Source organism: Delphinus delphis, chromosome 17 (assembly GCF_949987515.2).
Source record: "Delphinus delphis chromosome 17, mDelDel1.2, whole genome shotgun sequence".
Taxonomy (NCBI): Eukaryota; Metazoa; Chordata; class Mammalia; order Artiodactyla; family Delphinidae; genus Delphinus; species Delphinus delphis.
The window spans coordinates 43,335,301-43,362,791 of NC_082699.1; the positions used below are offsets into that span (position 1 = coordinate 43,335,301).

Here is a 27,491-nt window from a genome sequence, read left to right on the forward strand (position 1 = left end):
GCATTCTTCAATTCTGTTCATGCTTCCCACTCTTCTTCCCTTCTCTTGCCTCTTCTTTTTTTCTTTTTCTTCCCTCTTCTTTGGCAGCAGTTTTTCTGTATGAGTTTTCCTTCCAACATATGCTTTCCCAGCTTTCTCTCACAACCTCTCAAACTCTCTACCTTTTCTCCTCAGTCGCAGAGTTGTTTTTCTTCTAGTGAGAAAGCAGAAGTGGTACCAAAAAATGATTGCATTTTTTGATTAAATGTCTTAAAATTGTTTATATCTCCTGGCCTTGTAATTTTTAATTTATTCTAAGGAAATAACTGGAGTTGTATGCAAAATGTACATACAAGAAAGAAAACCCAAGCATTATTTGTAGTTTTTAAAAATTAGAATAATTTTAACGCCTAACAGTAGGGTTAAACATGGGTTAAATAAACCCTAGAAGATATATAATGGACTATTACAGAGTTAAGTGAGGTAATGAATACGTAATGACATAGAAAAATGGTCATCGTATGTTATTTAAAAAAATTAGTTTATTATGAAAGCTCATTTATTATAAAGTTACCCTTCATACAAAAGAGATTTAAAATGTACATATTTATGGCTTCCCTGGTGGCGCAGTGGTTAAGAAACCTCCTGCCAATGCAGGGGGCACGGGTTTGATCCCTGGTCCAGGAAGATCCCACATGCCGCGGAGCAACTAAGCCCGTGTGCCACAACTACTGAGTCTGCGCGCCTAGAGCCCGTGTTCCGCAGCAAGAGAAGCCACCGCAATGAGAAGCCCGAGGGCACCGCAACAATGAGTAGCCCCTGCTAGCTGAAACTAGAGAAAGCCCGTGCACAGCAACGAAGACCCAATGCAGCCAAAAATAAATAAATAAAATAAATAGATTTATAAAATGTACATATTTAATTTAAAAAAAATGAATACCTATGTGTCTACCACTCACTTATTAAAATGAACATTACCAGTTTCTTTAACTCCCCCTATACGACACTATATGATGGTAAGTACAAGAAACAAAGTAACATCTTAGAAATAGTATATAAAAATGCTAATAGTCGGGGCTTCCCTGGTATCGCAGTGGTTGAGAGTCCGCCTGCCGATGCAGGGGACACGGGTTCGTGCCCCAGTCCAGGAAGATCCCACATGCCGCGGAGCGGCTGGGCCCGTGAGCCGTGGCCGCTGAGCCTGCGCGTCCGGAGCCTGTGCTCCGCAACGGGAGAGGCCACAACTGTGAGAGGGCCGCGTACCAAAAAAAAAAAAAAAAATTGCTAATAGTACGTTCAGTATAACTTAAGTTTAGTGAAAAAAATATATGTGTAGTAGAAGACTGAAGACATACATATACACTAAAACATTAGCAATTGTTACCTCAGTCTAATGGCATTGTGGGTGAATTTAATTTTTTTAATTTCTAATATTTTATTTCATTCTTTTTTCATGAAAATTATCAGATTTATAATAAAAATACACAATAAATGTTATATATACATATAAATTTATTATCATTATGTTACTTGGTGAAAAGGGTAGACTGAAAAGTCAAGAAAATTCTTTTTTCCTTTGAGGCTGGGAAGAGAATATCAGAGACTGGAAAGTAAAAGGATTGTTTATAATTCACCATTAAACACAAAGGTTTTTAAATATCATTCTTTATCAGTATAACAATACTAATTCCCTTTAGGCACAAGTTCTGTACTACGTGACTGGTGTAAAAGAAGCACAAGTGTGTAAGTGTCCCAGGTATTTGGAGTAGACAGAGGAGAAGTTCTTCTCCAGTTGCTGCGGTCAAAGACCTTATCAAGCAGAAAGGCGTTTTTTGGACTTTAAAGGGTGCAGAAGATTTAGATCAGCATTGTCAAACTCTTTGGCCTTAGGACTCCTTAATAATACTCTTCAAAATTATTGAGGACCTCAATGGGCTTTTGTTTATGTGAGATGTATCTATCCATATTTCTCATATTACAAATTAAAATCAAGAAAATTTAAAATATTTATCAATATATTTTAAAATAAATTACACATTAATATAAATAATATAATTTTTATGAAAAATAACTATATTTTCCCAAAAAAACCATTTAGTGGGGAAAATGATAATGTTTTACATTTTGCATTTTAATATTTGGCTTAATAGAAGATAGCTGGATTCTCTTATCTGCTCTGTTGTGATATCACATGTCATATGGCCTCTGGAAAACTCCACCGTACACTCGTGAGAGAATGAGAGTGGAAAGGGAAACAGCATCTTAGTATTATTATGAACATAGTGTTGATGTCTTGGCCCCCCTGGGAACCATTCTGAGAATTATTGATTAAAATAAACTGAGGGCAAAATAGAGGGATGGCATAATCTCAGAGGTGAGAAAGCATAAAGCATATCAGAGGGAGTAAACAGACCAATCTGTTTGCTGTGAAAGATTATATGGAGGGGAGTGCGAGAGATAGGGTTAGAAATGTAGGCTGGGGGAATCATGTTATGTCAATTTAAAAATACCAACTTTCTTATTTATGACTGTAGTTGCTGACTTCTACTTTTGGCTTCAGAAAGCTTCAGGAGGGACTTCCCTGGTGGTGCAGTGGGTAAGACTCTGTGCTCCCAGTGCAGGGGGCCCGGGTTCTATCCCTGGTCAGGGAACTAGATCCCACATGCATGCCGCAACTAAGAGTTCACATGCCACAACTAAGGAGTCGTGTGCTGCAACTAAGGAGCTGGCGAGCCGCAACTAAGGAGCCCTGGAGCAGCAAGTAAGGAGCCTGCCTGCCACAACTAAGGAGCCCGTGAGCCGCAACTAAGACCTGGTGCAACCAAATAAATCTTAAAAAAGAAAGAAAGCTCCAGGAGAGGGGTGATAAAAGAGAAAAGTATAATGGCAGTATTCCTATTGAATTACTGGTTGCTTTTTCATTCAATTTATTTAGTGTCTGCTACATTTCAAGCACCAAGTTAAGAACTAGTGATACAAAGATGATAATGACACAATCTCTACTCTTTAAAAGCTCTCAATTAAGTGGGAAATTCAGATATTAAAAATAAATAATCCATTCTTTAAACTGGAGGAACAGAGAAAAGAGGGCAGGTGACTCTGCGAGGTGTGATGAACAGGTTGTGAGATGGACAGGAAGTCTTAAAGGGTTGAAGCCCAAGATACCAACAACCAGTCATATCTAACCACGGTGAAAAATACTAGGAGTATAGCATTGACAAATACAGAACTAGAATTAATACAGTAGATATGAGGAGATGGTCAAATAGTAGTATAGAATAATTTCCTGAATATATCTTCTCTTTTGGAAAGTACAAGTGTACAAAATCTCTTTCCCCTAAATCCCTGCAGAATCTTTCCACTGCCAGGCCTGGGAGACACCATCAATTAACTTACTGTCTCTCTTCTCTTCATTTGCATCACGTTTTTCAGTATTTTTGCTCTCCTCTGTGACCAGTAACTAGAGTGAATGGGAGGAAGAAATTTAGATAATTAAAACAGCTTTAAACCAAGTACTGGAGAACACCTTTGCTTGCCCATATAATTATGATTAAATAAATAAGTAAAGAACCTGTCTCCCAGCACCACCTGCAGGGGATGAAGAAGTCTGCAACAGGATTTACTACTTCTCTGCCAGAGTATCTTCAATCCAACATTCCTTTATTGAGCATCTACTAAGAGACTGATTTTAGTAGCTGAGGAGAACACAAAGATCAGTAAGAGACCATCCACTCACATTCAAAGGAACATTATTAGAACTTTTCGTGGTGACCAGAGTAGCTTGGAAGAAACTGATTAAGAGAATCAGGTTTCTTTTGTGCAAATTGAATAGTAAAGCAACTACTACATTGCCTTTTTATACCCTCCATTGATAGAAACCGAGAACGAAGGTGATTTCACAGGTTTAAGTAGTGAAGTAATAAAGTCTGTTTTTGAGGCTTCAAGGCTGTTGAGCTTGTAATATGATGAGAAAGTCCTGTGTTGTATACCATTTTATGTGGGCCAGTTAAGGTTGTTCATTTTCTGATTTAAGGCTATCCCCAGACAACTGTCTTACAGGATGGTTCTCTGCTGGTCATAAGAGAGATCAGATGGAAGAAGATACGTGGCTTAATAGAAATCCATAAGCACCTATTTGAAATAAACTCAGAGTGTATACTAGTAAGAGCCTTTTACTTTCCTTATCAAATCATGTCCTAGAAGCTAGGAAGAATGAGGTTTCCAAAAGTTCCTAGCCTTCGATAGTCTTACAAACAAGTACGGAATGTTTTTCTGATTTCTGGCATTTAAAATAGAAGCAGAATGCACCGTATACACAAGGGGCAAAATAGATGAAAGGAGAGTTCATTACACTTTTCGAGCAAAGAAAGACCTCTGTTGGGTGAGTGATATAGAATATGAAAAGTGCTGATCTGCAGGATGGCTTTCAGTGTTTTTGTCTAGATTTGGAGTCTTCCTATATATACAGACAGGATTTTTAGGGGGAGCAGCCAGTCAGCTATGACCCCTATCACCCGTCCCACAGCCCTAGGAAAATGCATACATGACTTTGGGTGGTCATATTCTGGTCTTTTCAGCTTCTTTGGACCAGGCATTTGAACCAATGCAGATTAAGTCCTGAATCAACTCTCCCAATTATACCTCTTTCTAAAACCACACCACAAGTTATAAAAGCAATGGCATGGTCTGGTAAGTAAAATAATAATTGTCAGAGGTAAGGGGAATCTTGGTATCATACAGTCCAGTATTTCTCAGAGTGTGAGTCCTCCATCTGCTGAAGAATTTCTTGCTTATTACAAATGCAGATTTGGGCTCTACATTAAACGTAATCAATTTCAGTCCTTAAGGATGATTAATGTTTGGGAGCCACTCATCTATTCAAACTTCTTCATATGACAGGTGGGGAAATAATATCAGAGAAGTGAAGTGATTTAATCAAAGTGACAGAGCCAGCCAAAGGCAGAAACCGGATTCAAACTCAAATCTTTTGACTCCCATGTTAGAAGTCTTTCAAATATAAGTAGTTTGTATTTATTTGTAAATTCCCAATAGTTCTCAGTGAAAAGGGAATTTGAGTTCTTTGTTCCTTGATATCCCCCCAAATTTAATAATTTATCATTAGTGGGTTCCCAGTACTTGCTAAGCAAGCTGTTGCCTTGAAATTTTGGGAATATCAATTATAGAAGCTTGTGGACAAAATTATTTTATCTTGTTACCGTTCCATTCACCATCACAATAAAACAAGCAAGATAATTTATCAACAAGGACATATACTCATTTTTCTCAAATCACAGGAGACAACAGTAAAAGGTAAACGGAAAACCCTGCTACTACTGTTAAATAAGAATATCCCACTCTCTGTAACAACATACCATATGGTATTTCCCTACCTTGTTCAGTATTTAACCTAACAATTTATTGCTAGGAGTCTTGGCAGCAAGCTGTGCAAGTTGAAGTGGAATCTGATTGAGGTGAGTTAATTAATGTGGTGGCAGCTTGGAATGTTGTCCAGCTGCCAGTGAGAATTATGTATGTTTGCCTTTGGCCCAAGTGTGAAATGGCTGGCTATTGATTTCAGAAGTGTGAGTGTGATTTTTATATCTCACACGAATGAATACATTTTTTGTATCCTACACATTTGGGGAAATGCTAAAATTTATTGGGTAATGTTATTTACCACTTGTGTGGCAGGAAGAGAAAGGTGGGATTTTGCCCCAGAGTTGACTCTGCATCTGTAGAAAAAGCAAAAGCAGGTGGCAAATAAATCTATGAGCAGGTAAATAAGCCATCTGAAATTAGCTCATCTGGGCTAATGTTTTCAGGAATAACTTTAAAAAGGAGGTAAGCAAGATTTGAACCAGAAAAGAATAGCTCTTGTAATGATGAAAGGATCCTGAAAGTAGAAAACACAATGTTAAACTTCCCTTGAAAGAAATGGTTTTTGGATTTACTATTGAATTACATTTAGAATTTTAATTTTCTCTTCACCAAACACAACCCTCTATTGAAGACATCATCTCTCTATGCAGTCTTCCGTCCTATCAATAACTGATGATAGTGATTCCTGTGAAGTGTTTTTTTTTTTTTTTTTTTTGTGGTACGCGGGCCTCTCACCGCTGTGGCCTCTCCCGTTGTGGAGCACAGGCTCCGGATGCGCAGGCCCAGCGGCCACCGCCCACGGGTCCAGCCGCCCCGCAGCATGCGGGATCCTCCCGGACCAGGGCACGAACCCGCGTCCCCCGCATCGGCAGAAAGACTCTCAACCACTGCGCCACCAGGGAAGCCCCCTGGGAAGCCCCCCTGAGAAGTGTTTTTGATGTTAAAGGTACTATGTAGTTTTGAACTAGTTGTTACTGATATGGGCAGGGGTTCTCCAGATCAAGTAGTCGGTAAGTAACACTAAACAAACACAGTTCAAAATACATTTGAAGGGAGTCAAATATTATTGTTTCCCTACCATTTTTTTAATGTAAAAATACCATTAAGATAAAAGGTCTTGACAAAAGTTTACTTTAGTAGATTAAGGTAATGGATACTTAAAAATTTAATGTATACACACATTTCTTTCTTTTATGCCACCATTTGGAACAAATCTAAAATACGCTGAAACTGGGGCTTTCCTGGTGGCCCAGTGGTTAAGAATCCGCCTGCCAATGCAGGGGACACGGGTTCGAGCCCTGGTCCGGGAAGATCCCACATGCCACAGAGCAACTAAGCCCGTGCACCACAACTACTGAACCTGTGCTCTAGAGCCCGTGAGCCACAACTACAGAGCCCACATGCCACAACTACTGAAGTCCATGCGCCTAGAGCCTGTGCTCCACAACAAGAGAAGCCACTGCAATGAGAAGCCCGTGCACCGCAAGGAAGAGTAACCCCCACCCGCCTCAGCCAGAGAAAAGCCCGTGCGCAGCAACAAAGACCCAATGCAGCCTAAATAAATAAATAAATAAATAAAAATAAAATACACTAAAACTAAAGGAAACGGCAGGCAGGAGATGTAAGAGCAAATAATATGAAGAAAAGGTTGCAAACCTAACGAAACAAGTAATACCAGAACTCCTTTTTGATGATAAAAAATTTCCTTAAATTTTGATGTTGCCATGAGAATATTAATAAAACTTAAAAGTGTTCACACTTTGGAAGATACTAAATGAAATTAGTTTATCAGGTAAAAATCTAGCAAAAATAGTATTTTAAAGGTAGAAATGTATAGAAAAAAATACAATGCAGTTCTTACCTCCTAAAAGCTTTAAGAAAATATGATGATAGCTTTCAAAACTTTTATTCAGGTAACTGAGAGGTACTGGAGGTTTGGACTTCATTTTATTGGAAGTTGGAGAAAGGTAATTTTTTTGGTCCCATGCTAACTAATAGAATATGATGTTTTCTTTTTCCCCAAGGGTATTTAATGTCATATTATTTATGATGTGTTTTTTTCTATGCTGAAAATTTTTAGTAATAGAAGAAATTATTATAATTATATATAAAACTATAGTTATTGCCTGGTTACTTAATTTTTTTCTTTATTAGATATGGCAGTTTCAAATATGAGAAAGACATTTTATGCCTACCTTTCACATAAAAAGTCATAAAGAAAACCCTGGTAAGTATTGTACTCTTCAGATTATAGGTTTATCATATCCTTGACTTTTCAGGCTAAAGTAATCCTCAGAATCTTGTTTTAGATTATATTGCTGTCAGAATGAATAAGAAATCAAACATTTTAATCTAATGTACACCTACTGGCCATCTCATAAAGTCGGACTTATCACAGATAACTGGCCTGAGAATGAACTTTTATAAATTATTTAGTTGTTATTGAAAACATTTTTTTAATTCAGCTTGGCATAGGTTTCTTCAGACAAAATGTTTTCCCCTTAAAATTTTCTGATGTTTATGGTATGTTTACAAGTACGTAATGACTGTGAAAGATGCCCTTACACAAAATTACCCTAAATTTTATGATTATTCTCATATAAACTTTACATTAACATAGCTAATGCGTTAAATAATTTTGGTGAAGAGCTAAGTTTTTTTAAATGTGGGGTTTTTTTAAAAGAAAAATCAGGACCATTTAATATTAATGAAAGATCCTCAAATAATTCTAACATCAGGTGATTAAAATAACACTACATTATATGTTTTCAAAATACTACAGCAAAAATTATGCACCTTCTATGTACAAAATGATACATCAATGGGGGATGATATAAGTTTAAATAAAATTTATTCTGTGGCATAGTGAGGTAATTTATAAGAAGCTTTCATTGTCTCTAGGTAATGAGTCCTGCCTTCACTTTGCACAACTTCATAAGTTCTGTGTGATAACATTTGAGTTACTATAATGAAATGGTCAGTTTTTAAAAAATTATTTTAATTTTAGTGAACTTGATGTTTTCTTAAGCATTACAAAGTCATTTGAATGCTTCTTCATTTTCCCATGTGCTCTTTTCAGATATAACTGGGTTAGTACAGTAATAGAATCATGGGTTCATAGAACTTTAGACTCTAAAGAGACTTAAATGTCCCTCAGTCTGTGAAATATAAGGTGAGTTAACTAATGTCCAGAGATTTAAAGTGACTTACTGCAATCATGAAGCAGATCATGGGTAGAGTCAGGCTAGGGACTCAGATCTGTAAGTTTGATATGCTTCCATCTGCATTAATTACTGTCCTAAGTAAGAATATGACTATAACTATATATGTGTATAATTTTTAAGAACAGTTTTAGGTTTATAAGAAAATTCTGAAGGTAGTTCAGAGGGTTCTCATACCTCACACCCAGTCTCTCTATTATTAATATCATACATTAGTATGGTTACATTTGTTACAATCAATGAACAATCATTATCATTAATTAAAGTCCATACATTTTCCAATTTCCTTACTTTTTACCTGATGTCCTTTTCCTGTTTCAGTATCCCATCCAGGATTCCACATTACATTTTGTTGTCACGTCTCCTAATGCTCCTCTTGGCTATGAGTTTCTCAGACTTTCCTTGTTTTCAATGACCTTGACAGTTTTGAGGAGTATTGTCAGGTATTTTGTAGAATGCTCCTCAGTTGGGATTTGTCTGATGTTTTCTCATGATTATGTTGGTTATGGGTTTTCAGAAGAAAGACTACAGAGGTAAAATGCCATTTTCATCAGTCTTATCAAGGGTACATACTATCAACATGACCTATCACTGTTGGTGTTGACCTTAATCAGCTGGTAGTGGCTTTCAGGTTTTTCCACCGTAAAGTTACTCTCCCCCACCCTTTTTCACCTTTTCATACTGTACTCTTTGAAAGAATTCACTATGTTCAGCCCTCACTTAAGGAGTGAGAAGTTATGCTCCATCTCCTTGGGTATGTGCATAAGTTGTTTGGAGTTCTTCTGCAAGTGAGATTTGTCTTTTCTCCCTCATTAATTTACTCATTCATTCAATTATTTATTAAAGTCAGTATGTTGTATAGGATATTTATTTTATGCTTTAGTTCATAATTCTATACTACTTTATTTAGATTTTTGTTCATATTTTCCAGATTTGGCCATTGGGAGCTCTTGCAGTTGGCTCCTATGTCCTTTTGACATACCCCTATTACTCTGTGTGTGTGTGTGTGTGTGTGTGTGTGTGTGTGTGTGTGTATCACTTCCTTAATATCTGGCACTACAGGATGCTCCAGGCTCATCTTGTATATTCCCTGCCAGAGTCCTAAAACTAGCCAGGTCTCCAAGGAGCTCTGGGTCCTTTTATCGGAGAATGGTGTTAGAGAATAAGAGGTAGGCACTAGGTGTGATCATTGCTACTGGTGTGTCATTGCATCTATATCCTCTCAACTGGCAAAGCAAGGAAGTAATTGTACACGTACATACACATATCTATAAATACTTGTGTAACCAACTGCATCTATATTAAGGTAAACGTGGGTACATATTGATGTCTTTAATTCAGCATATATTTTTAAAAGGTCTTTTATTAGTTTTACATTATAAATGTAAAGTATATTCTTTTTTGAGGTGAAATTTACATAGCATAAAATTAACCATTTTAAAGTGTACAGTTCAGTGACACAGTCTTGCAACCACCACCTCTATTCAGTTCAGCAACTTTTTCATCATTCTGAAGGAAAACCTCATACTCATTGAGCAGTGCCTTCTCATTCCTCTCTCTCTCAGCCCCTGTCAACCACTAGTCTGCTTTCTGTCTCTACGGATATACCTATTCTGAATATTTATTATAAACCAAACCATATAATATGTGACCTTTTGTGTTCTTTCACTTAGCATAATGTTTTTGAGGCCCAACCATGTTGTAGCATGTATCAGAACATCATTCTTTCTTATGACTGAATAATATTTCATTGTATGTATATACCACATTTTGTTTATTCATTCATACGTTGATGGGCATTTGGGTTGCTTCCATCTTTTGGCTATTGTGAATAATACTGCTATGATATATCATAGTAGCAGAATATAGTTTCTGTTTGAATCTCTGTTTTAAATTCTTTGGGGGTATCTACCTAGAGGTGGAATTAATGAATCATATGGTAATTCTATGTTTAATTTTTTTAAAAAGTTACCATACTCTTTTCCACAGCAACTGCACCATTTTACATTACCACCAGCAATGTGTGAGGGTTCCAATTTCTCCATATCCTCATCAATACTTATTTTCCCTTTTTAAAATTATAGCTATCCTAATTGGTGTGAAGTGGCATCTGATTATGTTTTTGATTTATATTTCCCTAATGACTAATGATATTGAACATCTTTTCATGTGCTTATCGGCCATTTGTATGTCTTCTTTGGAGAAATGTCTTTTCAATTTCTTTGCACATTTACAAATTGACTTGTTGGTCTTTTTGTTATGTTGTAAGAGTTCTTTATACGTCCTGGATATTAAATCCTATCAGATATATTATTTACAAATATTTTCACCTAGTCTATAGGTTGCCTTTTGACTCTCTTTATAGTGTTCTTTTCTGCACAAAAGTTTTAAATTTTAATGAAATTCCATTTACGTTTTTTTTTTTTTTGCCTGTGCTTTTGGTGTCATTTAAGAAACCCTTGTCAATTCCAAGGCCATGTAGATTTGCCTCTGTGTTTTCTATGAGTTTTATAGTTTAGCTCTTAAATTTAAATCTTTGATCCATTTTGAGCTAATGTTTGTTGTGTGAGATAAGGGGCTAAAGCCATTCATTTGCATGTGGATATTGAGTTTTCCCAGCATCATTTGTTGAAGAGATTATTCTTTCTCCATTGAGTGGTCTTGACATGGTTGTCAAAAATCAATTAACCACAGATGTGAGAGTTTGTTTCTGGGCTCTCTGGTCTATGTGTCGTCCTGATGCCAGTACCACACTGTTTTGATTACTTGTAGCTTTGAAATCAGGAAGTGAGAGACCTCCAACTATTTTTTGCAAGATTGCTTTGGCTGTTTGGGGTAACTTGAAATTTCTTATGAATTTTAGGATGGGTTTTTCATTTCTGCAAAAATGCCATGGAATTTTGATAGGTATTACATTGAATCTGTATATTGCTTTGGGTGGTATTATCATCTTAATAATATTAACAATAATAATATTTCCATTCATGAACACCTGCTTTTGCTTTCTTACAGGATGTAATTATTCTGTCTTCTTGATCAATTGACCCTTTTATCAATATATACTGTTCATCTTTGTCTCAACAATTTTTGACTTAAAGTCTATTTTGTCTGATGTTAATCCAGCCATCCAAGCTCTCTTTTAGTTACCATTTGCGTATAATATTTCTTTCCACCTTTTCATTTTTCAATCTATTTGTGTCTGTGGATGTAAGGTAAGTTTCTTGTAGACAACAAATGGTTGGATCACTCTTTTCTTTTTGAAACACATTCTGCCAATCTCTGTCTTTTAATTTGTGAATTTAATCCATTTACATTTAAGGTAATACTGATAAAGATGGATTTACTTCTGTCATTTTCCTATTTGTTTCCTTTATGTTTTATATATATTTTTTGTTCGTTAAAACACAAATACTGCCTTCATTTGTGTCTAAGTGAATTTTTTCTATTGTATCTTTTCATGCCCTTCTTTTTTTTTTTTTCAGTATATTTTTCGGTTATTTTCATAGTAGTTATCTTGGAGCTTCCAATTAACATCTAAAAGTTTTAACAATCTAGTTTGAATTTATACCCACTTAGCTTCAACAGCATAAAAAAACTCGGTTACTGAACAGCTTTGTCTCCCCATTTTATTTTGTTATTGTCACAGATTATGTCATTATACATTATTGCCTATTAACATATATTTACAAATAGTATATAAATAAATAATTTTATGTATTTTAAATCATATAAGAAACAAAAGAAGAGTAACAAACCAAAAATATCATAATACTGACTTCTACACTTACGTATGTAGTTACCTCTACTGGCATTCTTGCTTTCTTTATATGGCTTTCAGTTATTGTGTAGTGTCCTTTCATTTCCCTGAAGGAGTCCCTTTATTCTTAAAATTTTTTAACATCTTTATTGGAGTATAATTGCTCTACAATGGTGTGTTAGTTTCTGCTGTATAACAAAGTGAATCAGCTATACATATACATATATCCTCATATCTCCTCTCTCTTGCATCTCCCTCCCACCGTCCCTATTCCACCCCTCTAGGTGGACACAAAGCACTGAGCTGATCTCCCTGTGCTATGAGGCTGCTTCCCACTAGCTATCTATTTGACATTTGGTAGTGTATATATGTCCATGCCACTCTCTCACTCGAAGGAGTCCCTTTAGCATTTCTTTTTCTTTTTTTAAAAAAAATTATTTATTTATTTATTTATTTTTGGCTACGTTGGGTCTTTGTTGCTGCGCATGGGCTTTTCTCTAGTTGCGGTGAGTGGGGACTACTCTTCGTTGTGGTGTGCAGGCTTCTCATTGCGGTGGCTTCTCTTGTTGCGGAGCATGGGCTCTAGGCACGTGGGCTTCAATACTTGTGGCATGCAGGCTCTAGAGCGCAGGCTCGGTAGTTGTGGCGTATGGGCTTAGTTGTTCTGTGGCATGTGGGATCTTCCTGGACCAGAGCTCGAACCCACATTTTCTGTATTGGCAGGCGGATTCTTAACCACTGTGCCAACAGGGAAGCCCCCTTTAGCATTTCTTAAAGGGCTGGTTTGCTAGCAGTGAACTCCCTCAGCTTTTTTTAAAATCTAGAATGTCTTAATTCCTCCCTAATTTTTGAAGAATAGCTTTTCCAGGTATAGAATTTTTGGGTGACAGTTTTTTTTCCCTTTGAACATTTAAAATATGTTATTCCACTGCCTTCTGGCTACCATGATTTCTGATGACAAATAGGCTGTTAATCTTTTTAAGAAGCTCTTGAACATGTCAAGTCACTTTTCTCTTGCTGCTTGCTGAATCTCTCAGCAAGTTTTTGACAGTTTTATTATAATGTGTCCTGGTGTGAATCTCTTTGACTTTATCCTACTTGTAGTCTGTTGAGCTTCATGGATGTATAGATTCATGTCTTTCATTAAATTTGGGCAGTCTTTGGCCATTATTTCTTCAAAGATTCTTTCTGTCCCTTTTTCTCTTCTGGGACTCTCACGTGATGAGATATTTAATGGTGTCCCACAGTCCCTTTGGCTCTGTTAATTTTATTTTTTTCATTCTTTTTCTTTCTGCTCCACAGACTGGATAATTTCCGTTGTCCTATCTTCAAGTTTGCTGATCTTTATTCTGCCTATTCAAGTCTGCTCTTAACCCTTCTAATGAATTTCATTTTAGCTATTGTACTTTTTAGCTCCAGAGTTTCTATTTGGTTTCTTTTTATAATTTCTGTCTCCTTATTGATATTCTCTATCCATATATTGTTCTTCTGCTTTTTTTATTAGTTCTTTGCCCATGGTTTCCTTTAGCTTTTGAGTATATTTAAGATAGCTGACTTACAGTCTCTGCCTAGTATGCCTGGGCTGCCTCAGGGAATGTTTCTGTTACCTTTTTCCTTTGAATGGGCCATACTTTACTGTTTCTTTGTATACCTTGTGATTTTTTTTTGTCAAAAAGTGAACATTTTGATATTATAACTCTGGAAAGCAGATTCTCCTCCCTCCCCAGAGTTTGCTGTTGTGGCTTGTTGATGACTACAATCATCCATTTCTCTAGTGACATTCCCATACTCTTTTTGCAAAGACTATATTTCTTATTTGTGTGTGGTTACTGAATCTCTGTTGCATTATATCAGTGGTCAGTTAGTGACCTGACAGAGATTTCCCTAAGTGCCTGGAGCCAAAAAGAAAAAAAAAAACCCGCCACACTCTCCTTATTTTCTCAGATTGGCTCTGAGCAGAGACAGTCCTTCAGTGCTTGGACAGGCCACCTAATTCTGTCTTAGCTTTTTACTTCCTGCTTGTGCAGACCCTAAAGATCAGCCTTAGAGGTGCAAGCTTAGGGTCCACTCAGGTCTTTTTCTGAGCATGCATTGAGCTCTAGGCATGCATGTTGCATAAAAGAGGTATCAGTACTTCTTTTATTGCTAAATAGTATAACTTTTATTGCTAAATAATACTCCACTATATGGATATAACATATTTTATTTATTTATCCATCAATTGCTGGACATCTGGATTGTTTCCACTTTTTGGCTGTTATGAATAATGCTGCCCTGACATCGTGGACTCTTTCTAGGCTAGCATAGGTAGATCTAACTCATTTATATTTTAAAAACAGACTTATTTATTAGATATAATTGATATACAATGCACTGCATATATTTAAAATTCATAATCTGATGATGTATAAATCTGTGAATTCATCACCATAATGAAGAAAACAAACATTTTCATCGCTTTCATTTCAAAAGTTTCCACATGCCACTTTGTAGTCCTATGCAACTCTACAGCCCTATCTGACTGCACCCACTGATCTAATTTCTGTCATGAAATATTAGTTTGCATTTTCTAGAATTTTATGTTAGTGGAATAGTACAATATTGCACTTTTTGTCTAGTTTGTTTCACTTGGCATAATTATTTTGATTTTTTCCCATGTTGTTGCATGTATCAATAGTTAATTTATTGCTGAATGGTATTCCATTATATCACAACTTGCTTATCCATTACAATTACAAATGATCTTCCAAATGATCTGAGATATTACAAATGATCCTGTTTAAGCATTTTTGTACAAATCTTTTTGTGGACTAATTCTTTCATTTCTCTTTGGTAACTACCTAGAAGTAGAATAGCTGGGTTGTATGGTAGGTGAATATTTAACTTTTTAAGAAAATGCCAAACTGTTTCCAACAATGAAAAACAATGGCCATTCGGACAACAGCCAACAGTTGTATCATTTTACATTCTTAACAGCAGTGTATGAGCATTCCAGTTGCTCTATATCCTCACCAACACTTGGTATGGTCAGCCTTTTAAATTTCAGCCATTTTAGTATGTGTGTAGTGGTATTTAATTGTAGTTTTATATTATATTTTACTAATGACTAATGATGTTGAGCATCTTTTTATGTATACCAGTTTGCCATCCATTTTTCTTCTATGGAGAAGTGCATGTTCAAATATTTTGCCCATTTTAAATTGGTTTTTGCTTTTCATTATTACAGAGATTGAGGGATACGAGTTCTTACCATATTCTGGATAAAACTCCTTTGATGGATATGTGTTTTAAAAATATTTCAGTCTGTGGCTTGCCTTTTTATTTTCTTGGCAGTATCTCTATTGAATTAAAGGCCAGCATGTAGATAAAGAAGGAAATCTTCATATGGCCACAGTTCATGTGGAAGACTTGCAAGTTTTAATTGATCATGGTCTTAATACAAGTCTAGGGTGTGATGTAGCTAGTGAACTCAGGCTTTATCTATGAGTACATTTTGTAAATAATGAGAAGTAATAATCTTATGATACTTTGTACTGATCATATCACATTATTGTTTTCAATTCTGGGGACTAAATGTTAAACGGAACATCGTCAAACTTAAGTGCATTCAGAGGAAGTAGATTAGGATAGTAAGAAGACTGAAAGAGAAAAGATCAAAGGAACTTGAGATAGTCTAGAAATAAAAGAAATAAACAGAGACAAAGTTTTCAAAAATTTGAAGGTCTTGCAGAGTAAGAGAATAGTTAAGTGCGTGGGATGTGTACTTAGAGGGACATGAATTCAAAAGCTAGTTACTCTTAATAGATTAGGCATAGTACTCAAAGGCTAAGTTTTTTCACTGGTAAAATTCATAGTACATATTAAATACTCAACAAATAATATTATTCTTAAGCTTACTATGTGACAATAGTATTGTTATGAACTATTTATTACATAACTACTTCTGGAAAACCATAGGATAATTGGGATATTCATTTTATTAATTTATTCTGAACAAAATTGGCACTTTATTTGGAAGGTCTGTCAGTATTTTAGTTACCTATTGTTATGTAAGAAATTGCCCCCAAATCTAGAAGATTAAATAATAAACACTTATCTCACAATTTCTGCTGTGGTTTAGGAATTCAGGAGCAGCCTAGCTGGGTAATTCTGGCTCAGGGTCTCTCATGAAGTTACAGTTAAGATGTCAGCAAGGACTGTGATCATCTTAAGGCTGACTGTTGACAGAAAACCCCAGTTTCATCCTTGCCCCTTGGCAGGAGCCTCAGGTTCTTGCCATGTTAACTTTCCCCTAGTGAAGCTTGAGCATTCTCATGTCATGGCAGCCGGCTTCTCCTAGAGGAAATAATACAAAGAGTAAGGAAGAAGTCACAATGCCTTTTATGTCCTACTTTCAGAAATCACATATTGTCACTTCTGCCTCCTTGAATTCCTTAAAAGTGAGTCACTAAATACAACCCATACTCAAAGAAAGGGGAATTAGGCTCCACATTTTAAAAGAGTTATTATTAAAGAATTTATGGACATATTTTTAAAAACCAATGCAACCAAAAGGGAAATTTGTGCACAAAAATATTTTAAGGATGTTTCTGATGTTGACTTAGGAAAGAAAAGTGTTCAGCCCTCATCTCCGTAATCAAGTTTCTGGATATAGATTTCCTATAAAATCACCACACCAAATATATTTCCCTTTAAGTTTGCTTCCTAAAATAGTGGGTCCACCTCAGGTAAAGAAATGTTTCAATTATTTAATTATCATAAAACCCTGACCTCATGGAGAGATATCCAGTCTTTCCCTGTAAAATGGTCCTCATTGAGTTTCTGTCTGAAGTCTTTTGGCCATTCAAGATAAGAATCTTAATTTATGTTCTTCTGCTAGCTCAGGGTTAATATCTTCATATTATATGAAGACTATCTCCCCTGTCAATCTGACCTAGTATATTAGTTTCCTGCGGCTGCTGTAACGAATTACTGCAAACTGGGTGGCCTAAAACAGCACAATTTATTCTCTTGTAGTTCCAGAGGCCAGAAGTCCAAAATCAAGGTGTCAGCAGGGCTGCACTCCTTCTGGAGGCTGTGGGGGAAGAAGATTCTTCTTCTTCTTCTATTTCTACTTCTTTTAGCTTCTGGTGGCTCTTGGCATTCCTTGGCCCAGAGCTGCATCACTCCAGACTCTGTGGTCACACTGCCTCCTCCTTTTCTGTCTGTTATCTTCCTTTGTCTCATTCTTATAAGGACACTTGTTACTGGATTTAGGGCCCACGGTAAAATCTAGAAACTCCTCTTCTCCAAATTCTTAATCACATATTTTGCTATATAAGGTAATATTCAATCTCTTACTGTATTACCAAGGTAATATTCACAGGTTCTGAGAATTAGGATGTGGTCATATCTTTTGTGGGGCTGCCATTCAGCCCACTACCCCTATTATCACTATTAATTAGCCTGGCAAAATAGGATATCCTTAAGATAGTCCCTAAAATATGACTAAAACTTTTGTTTCTTTAAAATTTACTCTGTTATTAATATAATCAAATGTCTGAAAATATATAATTTCTTAGAAAAGGTGGGATTTTATGGTTTTTTGAAGGTGTAATATAAACTTGAGAAATGTTGGTCTAATTGATTAATCTTTTGTTATCAAGTATTTTGTACATATATAAACATACAAAAACACCTATGTACTTGCCACCTAACTCTCAAATATTAATATTTTGCATTATTTTAAAAAACATTATAGATACAGTTGAAGTACCCTGTATTCCCTTCCCTTGTTTTATTCTTCCATCTCTTCTTCTTTACAGGTAATTACTATCCTGAATTTGGTGTTTTTCTTTGTCATGAAAATATTTAATACTATTTATAAATATGTAGCTATCATAATATAGAGCCATATATATCTTGGAATGCCATATATATGTTTATATATATTATAAATATGATATGCTATACTTATTGTTATTTTTTCTCAATGTTATATTTTTCAGATTTAGTAATGTTGTTAAATATATAATTTTGTTCAGTGTTTGTTTCGTAGACTGAGTTGCAAACCATTAGTAGCGCAATCAATTTAGTAGGTCATGAACTACTTTAGAAAAAAAGAAATAGAATAACAGAGAAAATAGAATGTACCACATGCACATGTGCACCACATGCAATTTAAATATAGTTTTGTGAAAGTTCTCTCTTTCTCTCTCTCTTTTTACATATAAATTGAGTCATGGTGTAAACTATATTTCTAACTGTAGGTAAAACATTTGAAAGACATAGCTCTAACTCATTTATTTTCATTACTATAAATTTCATTATATGAATGTACCACATTTTTCCTGTTGATATTCAATTGTTTGCACTATTTTACTATTAAAATTAATGCTGCAAAATACTGTTAAACAAGACTCCTTGTTCATGTATGTAAGACTTTCTCTATATTATTTACAAGTGGAAGTGCTACAATATATGTATGTTCAGCTCTGCTGGATATTTCTAAATTCCTCTTCACTGTGGAGTTTTCATTAGCAGTGTACAACATCCATAGAATGTATTTACAACATCAAGAGTGAACCCTACTGTAAACTATGGACTTTGGGTAATAATGATGCATCAACATGGGTTCCTCAATTTTAATAAATGTCACTGTGGTGGGGAATGTCAATAGTGGAGAAGGTTTTATGTGTGTGGGGACAGAGATTATATGGGAACTCTCTGTACTTTCAGCTCAATTTTTCCGTGAACCTACAACTGCTCTAAAATAAATAAGGTTTATTAATTAAGAAAAGCAAAAAACTTCACCTGACTCTGGAGAACTATTGCCTATATAACCAACATGGCTTAAAGGCTTATTGAGACTTAAAAAATACATTTTTTTGTGGGGGGGATATCTCAATAAAAAATATAATAGGAGATTTGGGAAGGGCTACTTATTTGACGTTAAAAAAAAGCATGAGCAATGAAGGAAACATATTAGTGAAAAGGAATGAAATGTATCTTGACTACTTAAGGAACAGGGCACAACAGAACACAGGTCGAAAACCACTACTTTTTGATTCTTAAAACCAAAGAAAAAAAGTCAGTGCTCAGATAATTTTTCCAAGGCAGGAATTCGGCAATTTTTTTCTTGGCTCCAAGAGAAAAATAGCACAAAAAATGTTTAGTATTCCATGATTAGTTATTATTTTGTTTATACATCATAGTAAAAGATCTATTTTAAATATCTGGCTAGGAGACACTCAAGGTGGCAGAAGAGTAAGACATGGAGATCACCTTCCTCCCCACAAATACATCAGAAATACATCTACATGTGGAACAACTACAACAGAACACCTGTTGGATGCTGGCAGAAGACCTCAGACTTCCCAAAAGGGAAGAAATTCCCCACGTACCTGGCCGTATGGCTGACAGGGTCTTGGTGCTCCGTCCAGGTGTCAGGCTTGTGCCTCTGAGGTGGGAGAGGCGATTTCAGGACATTGGTCCACCAGAGACCTCCCAGCTCCATGTAATATCAAGTGGGAAAAGCTCTCTCAGAGATCTCCATCTCAATGCTAAGACCCAGCTCCACTCAATGAGCAGGAAACTACAGTGTTGGACACCCCATGCCAAATAACTAGCAAGACAGGAACACAACCCCACCCATTAGCAGAGAGGCTGCCTAAAATCATAATAAGGTCACAGACACCCCAAAACACACCACCGGATGTGGTCCTGCCCACCAGAAAGACAAGATCCAGCCTCATCCACTAGAACACAGGCACTAGTCCCCTCCACCAGGAAACCTACACAACCCGCTGAACCAACCTTAGCCACTAGGGGCAGACACCAAAAACAATGGGAACTACAAACCTGCAGCCTGCGAAAAGGAGACCCCAAACACAGTAAGTCAAGCAAAATGAGAAGACAGAGAAACACGCAGCAGATGAAGGAGCAAGGTAAAAACCCACCAGACCAAACAAATGAACAGGAAATAGGCAGTCTACCTGAAAAAGAATTCAGAGTAATGATAGTAAAGATGATCCAAAATCTTGGAAATAGAATGGAGAAAATACAAGAAACGTTTAACAAGGACCTAGAAGAACTAAAGAGCAAACAAACAGTGATGAACAACACAATAAATGAAATTAAAAATTCTCTAGAAGGAATCAATAGCAGAATAACTGAGGTAGAATAACGGATAAGTGATCAGGAAGATAAAATAGTGGAAATAAGTACTGCAGAGCAGAATAAAGAAAAAAGAATGAAAAGAATTGAGGACAGTCTCAGAGACCTCTGCAACAAAATTAAATGCACCAACATTCGAATTACAGGGGTCCCAGAAGAAGAAGAGAAAAAGAAAGGGACTGAGAAAATATTTGAAGAGATTATAGTTGAAAACTTCCCTAATATGGGAAAGGAAATAGTTAATCAAGTCCAGGAAGCACAGAGAGTCCCATACAGGATAAATCCAAGGAGAAACATGCCAAGACACATATTAATCAAACTATCAAAAATTAAACACAGGGCTTACCTGGTGGTGCAGTGGTTGAGAGTCCGCCTGCCGATGCAGGGGACACGAGTTTGTGCCCCGGTCAGGGAGGATCCCACATGCCGCAGAGCAGCTGGACCCGTGAGCCATGGCCGCTGAGCCTGCGCGTCCGGAGCCTGTGCTCCACAATGGGAGAAACCACAACAATGGGAGACCCGTGTACTGCAAAAAAAAAAAAAAAAAAAATTAAATACAAAGGAAAAACATTAAAAGCAGCAAGGGAGAAACAACAAATAACACACAAGGGAGTCCCCATAAGGTTAAAAGCTGATCTTTCAGCAGAAACTCTGCAAGCCAGAAGGGAGTGGCAGGACATATTTAAAGTGATGAAGGAGAAAAACCTGCAACCAAGATTACTCTACCCAGCAAGGATCTCATTCAGATTTGATGGAGAAATTAAAACCTTTACAGACAAGCAAAAGCTGAGAGAATTCAGCACCACCAAACCAGCTTTATGACAAACGGTAAAGGAACTTCTCTAGGCAGGAAAAACAAGAGAAGGAAAAGACCTACTATAACAAACCCAAAACAATTAAGAAAATGGTAATAGGAACATACATATCGATAATTACCTTAAATGTAACTGGATTAAATGCTCCCACCAAAAGACACAGACTGGCTGAATGGATCCAAAAACAAGACCCATATATATGCTGTCTACAAGAGACCCACTTCAGACCTAGGGACACATACAGACTGAAAGTGAGGGGATGGAAAAAGGTATTCCATGCAAATGGAAACCGAAAGAAAGCTGGAGTAGCAATTCTCATATCAGACGAAATAGACTTTAAAATAAAGACTATTACAAGGGACAAAGAAGGACACTACATAATGATCAAGGGATCGATCCAAGAAGAAGATATAAAAATTGTAAATATTTATGCACCCAACATAGGAGCACCTCAATACATAAGGCAAATGCTAACAGCCATAAAAGGGGAAATCGACAGTAACACAATCATAGTAGGGAACTTTAACACCCCACTTTCACCAGTGGACAGATCATCCAGAATGAAAATAAGGAAACACAAGCTTTAAATGATACATTAAACAAGATGGACTTAATTGATATTTATAGGACATTCCATCCAAAAACAACTGAATACACATTCATCTCAAGTGCTCATGGAACATTCTCCAGGATAGACCATACCATGGGTCACAAATCAAGCCTTGGTAAATTTAAGAAAATTGAAATCGTATCAGGCATCTTTTCTGACCACAACACTATGAGACTAGATATCAATTACAGGAAAAAAATCTGTAAAAAATATAAACACATGGAGGCTAAACAATACACTACTTAACAACCAAGAGATCACAGAAGAAATCAAAGAAGAAATCAAAAAATACCTAGAAACAAATGACAATGAAAACACGACACCCCAAAACCTATGGGATGCAGCAAAAGAAGTTCTTAGAGGGAAGTTTATAGCAATACAATCCTACCTTAAAAAACAAGGAACAGGGCTTCCCTGGTGGCGCAGTGGTTGAGAGTCCGTCTGCCGATGCAGGGGACACGGGTTTGTGCCCCGGTCCAGGAAGATCCCACATGTCGCGAGTGGCTGGGCTCGTGAGCCACGGCCGCTGAGGCTGCGCGTCCGGAGCCTGTGCTCTGCAACGGGAGAGGCCACAACAGTGAGAGGCCCGCGTACTGCAAAAACAAAAACAAAAACAAAAGAAACAAGGAACATCTCAAATAAAAAATCTAACCTTACACCTAAAGCGATTAGAGAAAGAAGAACAAAAAACCCCAAACTTAGCTGAAGGAAAGAAATCATAAAGATCAGATCAGAAATAAATGAAAAAGAAATGAAGGAAACAATAGCAAAGATCAATAAAACTAAAAGCTGGTTCTTTGAGAAGATAAACAAAATTGATAAACCATTAGCCAGACTCATCAAGAAAAAAAGAGAGAAGACTCAATTCAATAGAATTAGAAATGAAGATGGAGAAGTAACAGTTGACACTGCAGAAATACAAAGCATCATGAGAGATTACTACAAGCAACCCTATGCCAATAAAATGGATAACCTGGAAGAAATGGACAAATTCTTACAAATGCACAATGTTCTGAGACTGAACCAGGAAGAAATAGAAAATATGAACAGACCAATCACAAGCACTGAAATTGAAACTGTGATTAAAAATCTTCCAACAAACAAAAGCCCAGGACCAGATGGCTTCATAGGCGAATTCTATCAAACATTTAGAGAAGAGCTAACACCTATCCTCAAACTCTTCCAAAATATAGCAGAGGGAGGATCACTCCCAAACACATTCTACAAGGCCACCATCACCCTGATACCAAAACCAGACAAAGATGTCACAAAGAAAGAAAACTACAGGCCAATATCACTGATGAATATAGATGCAAAAATCCTCAACAAAATACTAGCAAACAGAATCTGACAGCACGTTAAAAGGATCATACACCATGATTAAGTGGGGTTTACCCCAGTAATGCAAAGATTTTTCAATATATGCAAATCAACCAATGTGATACACCATATTAACAAACTGAAGGAGAAAAACCATATGATCATCTCAATAGATGCAGAGAAAGCTTTTGACAAAATTCAACACTCATTTATGATAAAAATCCTCTGGAAAGTAGGCATAGAGGGAACTTTTTTCAACATAATAAAGGTCATATATGACAAACCCACAGCCAACATCATCCTCAATGGTGAAAAACTGAAAGCATTTCCAACTAACATCAGGAACAAGACAAGGTTGCTCACTCTCACCACTATTATTCAACATAGTTTTGGAAGTTTTAGCCACAGCAATCAGAGAAGAAAAAGAAATAAAAGGAATAAAAATTGGAAATGAAGAAGTAAAGCTGTTACTGTTTGCAGATAACATGATACTATCCATAGAGAATCCTAAAGATGCTTCCAGAAAACTACTAGAGCTAATCAATGAATTTGGTAAAGTAGCAGGATACAAAATTAATTCACAGAAATCTCTAGCATTCCTATACACTAATGATGAACAATCTGAAAGTGAAATGAACAAAACACACCCATTTACCATTTCAACAAAAAGAATAAAATATCTAGGAATAAACCTACCTAAGGAGACAAAAAACCTGTATGCAGAAAATTATAAGACTGATGACAGAAATTAAAGATGATACAAATAGATGGAGAGATATATCGTGTTCTTGAATTGGAAGAATCAACATTGTGAAAATGACTCTACTACCCAAAGCAATCTACAGATTCAATGCACTCCCTATCAAACTACCACTGGCATTTTTCACAGAACTGGAACAAAAAATTTCACAATTTGTATGGAAAGACAAACGACCCCAAATAGCTAAAGCAATCTTGAGAAAGAAAAACAGAGCTGGAGGAATCAGGCTCCCTGACTTCAGACTATACTACAAAGCTACAGTAGTCAAGACAGTATGGTACTGGCACAAAACCAGAAATATAGATCAATGGAACAGGATAGAAAGCCCAGAGATATACCCACGGACATATGGTCACCTTATCTTTGATAAAAGAGACAAGAATATACAGTGGAGAAAAGACAGCCTCTTCAATAAGTGGTGCTGGGAAAACTGGACAGCTACATATAAAATAATGAAATTAGAACACTCCCTAACACCATACACAAAAATAAACTCAAAATGGATTAAAGACCTAAATGTAAGGCCAGACACTAGCAAACTCTTAGAGGAAAACATAGGCAGAACACTCTATGACATAACTCACAGCAAGATCCTTTTTGACCCACCTCCTAGAGAAATGGAAATAAAAACAAAAATAAACAAATGGGAACTAATGAAACTTAAAGCTTTTGCACAGCAAAGGAAACCATAAACAAGACCAAAAGACAACCCTCAGAATGGGAGAAAATATTTGAAAATGAAGCAACTGACAAAGGATTAATCTCCAAAATTTACAAGCAGCTCATGCAGCTCAATATCAAAAAAACAAACAACCCTATCTCAAAAATGGGCAGAAGACCTAAACAGACATTTCTCCAAAGAAGATATACAGACTGCCAACAAACACATGAAAGAATGCTCAACATCATTAATCATTAGAGAAATGCAAATCAAAACTACAATGAGATATCATCTCATACCGGCCAGAATGGCCATCATCAAAAAATCTACAAACCATAAATGCTGGAGGGTGTGTGGAGAAAAGGGAACCCTCTTGCACTGTTGGTGGGAATGTAAATTGATATGGCCACTCTGGAGAACAGTATGGAGGTTCCTTAAAAAACTAAAAATAGAAGTACCATACGACCCAGCAATCCCACTACTGGGCATATATCCTGAGAAAACCGTAAGTCAAAAAGAGTCAGGTACCACAGTGTTCATTGCAGCTCTATTTACAATAGCCAGGTCATGGAAGCAACCTAAGTGTCCATCAACAGATGAATGGATAAAGAAGATGTGGCACATATATACAATGGAATATTACTCAGTCATAAAAAGCAACGGAATTGAGTTATTTGTAGTGAGGTGGATGGACCTAGAGCCTGTCATACACAGTGAAATAAGTCAGAAAGAGAAAAACAAATCCATATGCTAACACACATATATGGAATCTAAGGAAAAAAAAGTCATGAAGAACCTAGGGGCAAGATAGGAATAAAGGCACTGACCTACTAGAGAATGGACTTTAGGAAATGGGCAGGGGGAAGGGTAAGCTGTGACAAAGTGAGAGAGTGGCATGGACATATATACACTACCAAACGTAAAATAGATAGCTAGTGGGAAGTAGCCACATAGCACAGGGAGATCAGCTAGGTGGTTTGTGACCACCTAGAGGGGTGGGATACGGAGGTTGGGAGGGAGGGAGCTGGAAGAGGGAAGAGATATGGGAACATATGTATATGTATAACTGATTCACTTTGTTATAAAGCAGAAACTAACACACCATTGTAAAGCAATTATACTCCAATAAAGATGTTAAAAAACCCCCCCAAAAAACACATTCATGTACCAAAGTGTTCACTGCAGCTCAATTTACAATAGCCAGGACATGGAAGCAACCTAAGTGTACATCGACAGATGAATGGATAAAGAAGATGTGGAATATATATATATATATATATATATATATACAATGGAATATTACTCAGCCATAAAAAGCAACGAAATTGAGTTATTTGTAGTGAGGTGGATGGGGCTAGAGTCTGTTATCAGAGTGAAGTAAGTCAGAAAGTGAAATACAAATCCGTATGTTAACACATATATATGGAATCTAAAAAAAAATGGCTATGAAGAACCTAGGGGCAGGACAGGAATAAAGATGTAGATGTTGAGAATGGACTTGAGGAACCGGGGGAGGGTGAAGGATAAGCTGGGGTGAAGTGAGAGACTGGCATGGATTTCTATATTCTACCAAATGTAAAATAGCTAGTGGGAAGCAGTCGCTTAGCACAGGGAGGACAGGTCAGTGCTTTGTGACAACCTAGAGGGGTGGGATAGGGAGGGTGGGACGGAGTTGCAAGAGAGAGGGGATACGGGGATATATGTATACGTATAGCTGTTTCAGTTTGTTATAAAGCAGAAACTAACACACTATTGTAAACAGTTATAGTTCAATAAAGTTGTTAAAAATATCTGGCTAATTTATCTTAATATATTGGTCTCATTTATTAAATTGCCACACAAATAAGACTAGGCCCTTTTTCTTCCCTAGCAGAATAACAGGACTTGGAGCTCCTGCTCTAGACCACCTAGGGCTTTCAAACAATTAGTGCAACCATTTATATTAAAACTTCTGAGCCATGGCTTCAACCTCTTCACTTTTCAGGTGAAGCAGATAACTAATTCCTTGGATAATTTACTTGGCTGATTTAGTAGGCTTTAATAAGACCCAAGTTACTTGGGTTACTCATCAAGGCTTTTTGTGAGAGGACAGCTGCTCTGAATTAGCCATTAGCTGCTTCTCTTTCCTTTTTTTTTCTTTCCTTCCTATGCTATCCCTTTAAGCCCAGTATATAGGTGTTTATCCGGTGTTGGGTGTTTGAGTTTCTTGACTTCGTAAGCTTGCAAAGTACTAGAAGGAAAGGTAGTATTTTATACATTCATTTCAGCCTAATAAAACCAATACTGACCCTTAAAAAACTTTGAATTCATTATCTATCAGCTATTTCTTTTCACTTTCTCTAAGAGTCTTATTTCCTTCTGCTATTCCTACCGCTTCTCTGAAGTTCCATATATCGGACTGCAATCCAATGGACCTCCACGATTTTCTCTTTATTCCTTCCCCGCACAAATTTAAACATACTAAACCACTCCTTCGCCAAAGTAAAAGAACGCGAGAGCTCGTCTGCACGTTTGGTCAAAACGCAGTCTCCTAATCCTGATCCCTTAACTTCTCCTTTCCCCCCGCGAATGAAGCTCTCGATCTAAATTTACCCCCCACCCCACCTGCAGCCTTATTGCTACTGCTCTGCGCACTGAACCCAAGTTCTTTCCAGGTCTTCCATTTCCTAAGAAAAACAAAAACCACTTAGTTTTCAGGGCTTTAAACACTAGGACCCGCTTTCTTCCTCCTCATCGGACCTATTGGCCCTCCGTGCTTCCTCACTCGGACTCGATATCCACCTCAGCTGCTCTCTTGCCGCAGCACCACTTCCGGATCTCCGGTGTCTCCGCTTT

The 27,491-nt window shown here is 36.8% G+C and overlaps 1 long non-coding RNA gene across 4 annotated transcripts; it reads right to left on the bottom strand.

The window, feature by feature from the left end:
• Window positions 1-16,304: 16,304 nt before the first annotated feature.
• LOC132413173 (uncharacterized) lies at window positions 16,305-27,478 on the bottom strand. Of its 4 annotated transcripts, none has more exons than XR_009516628.1 (5): window positions 27,438-27,478; window positions 22,304-22,508; window positions 20,837-21,016; window positions 19,719-19,774; window positions 16,305-16,671 (listed from the first exon to the last, which is right to left on the bottom strand). It is a non-coding gene; the product is annotated as an uncharacterized lncRNA (long non-coding RNA). The 4 variants fall into 4 exon arrangements; XR_009516627.1 differs by having other exon boundaries at window positions 22,304-22,469; window positions 27,396-27,456; XR_009516626.1 differs by lacking the exon at window positions 27,438-27,478 and having other exon boundaries at window positions 22,304-22,600.
• Window positions 27,479-27,491: the final 13 nt, after the last annotated feature.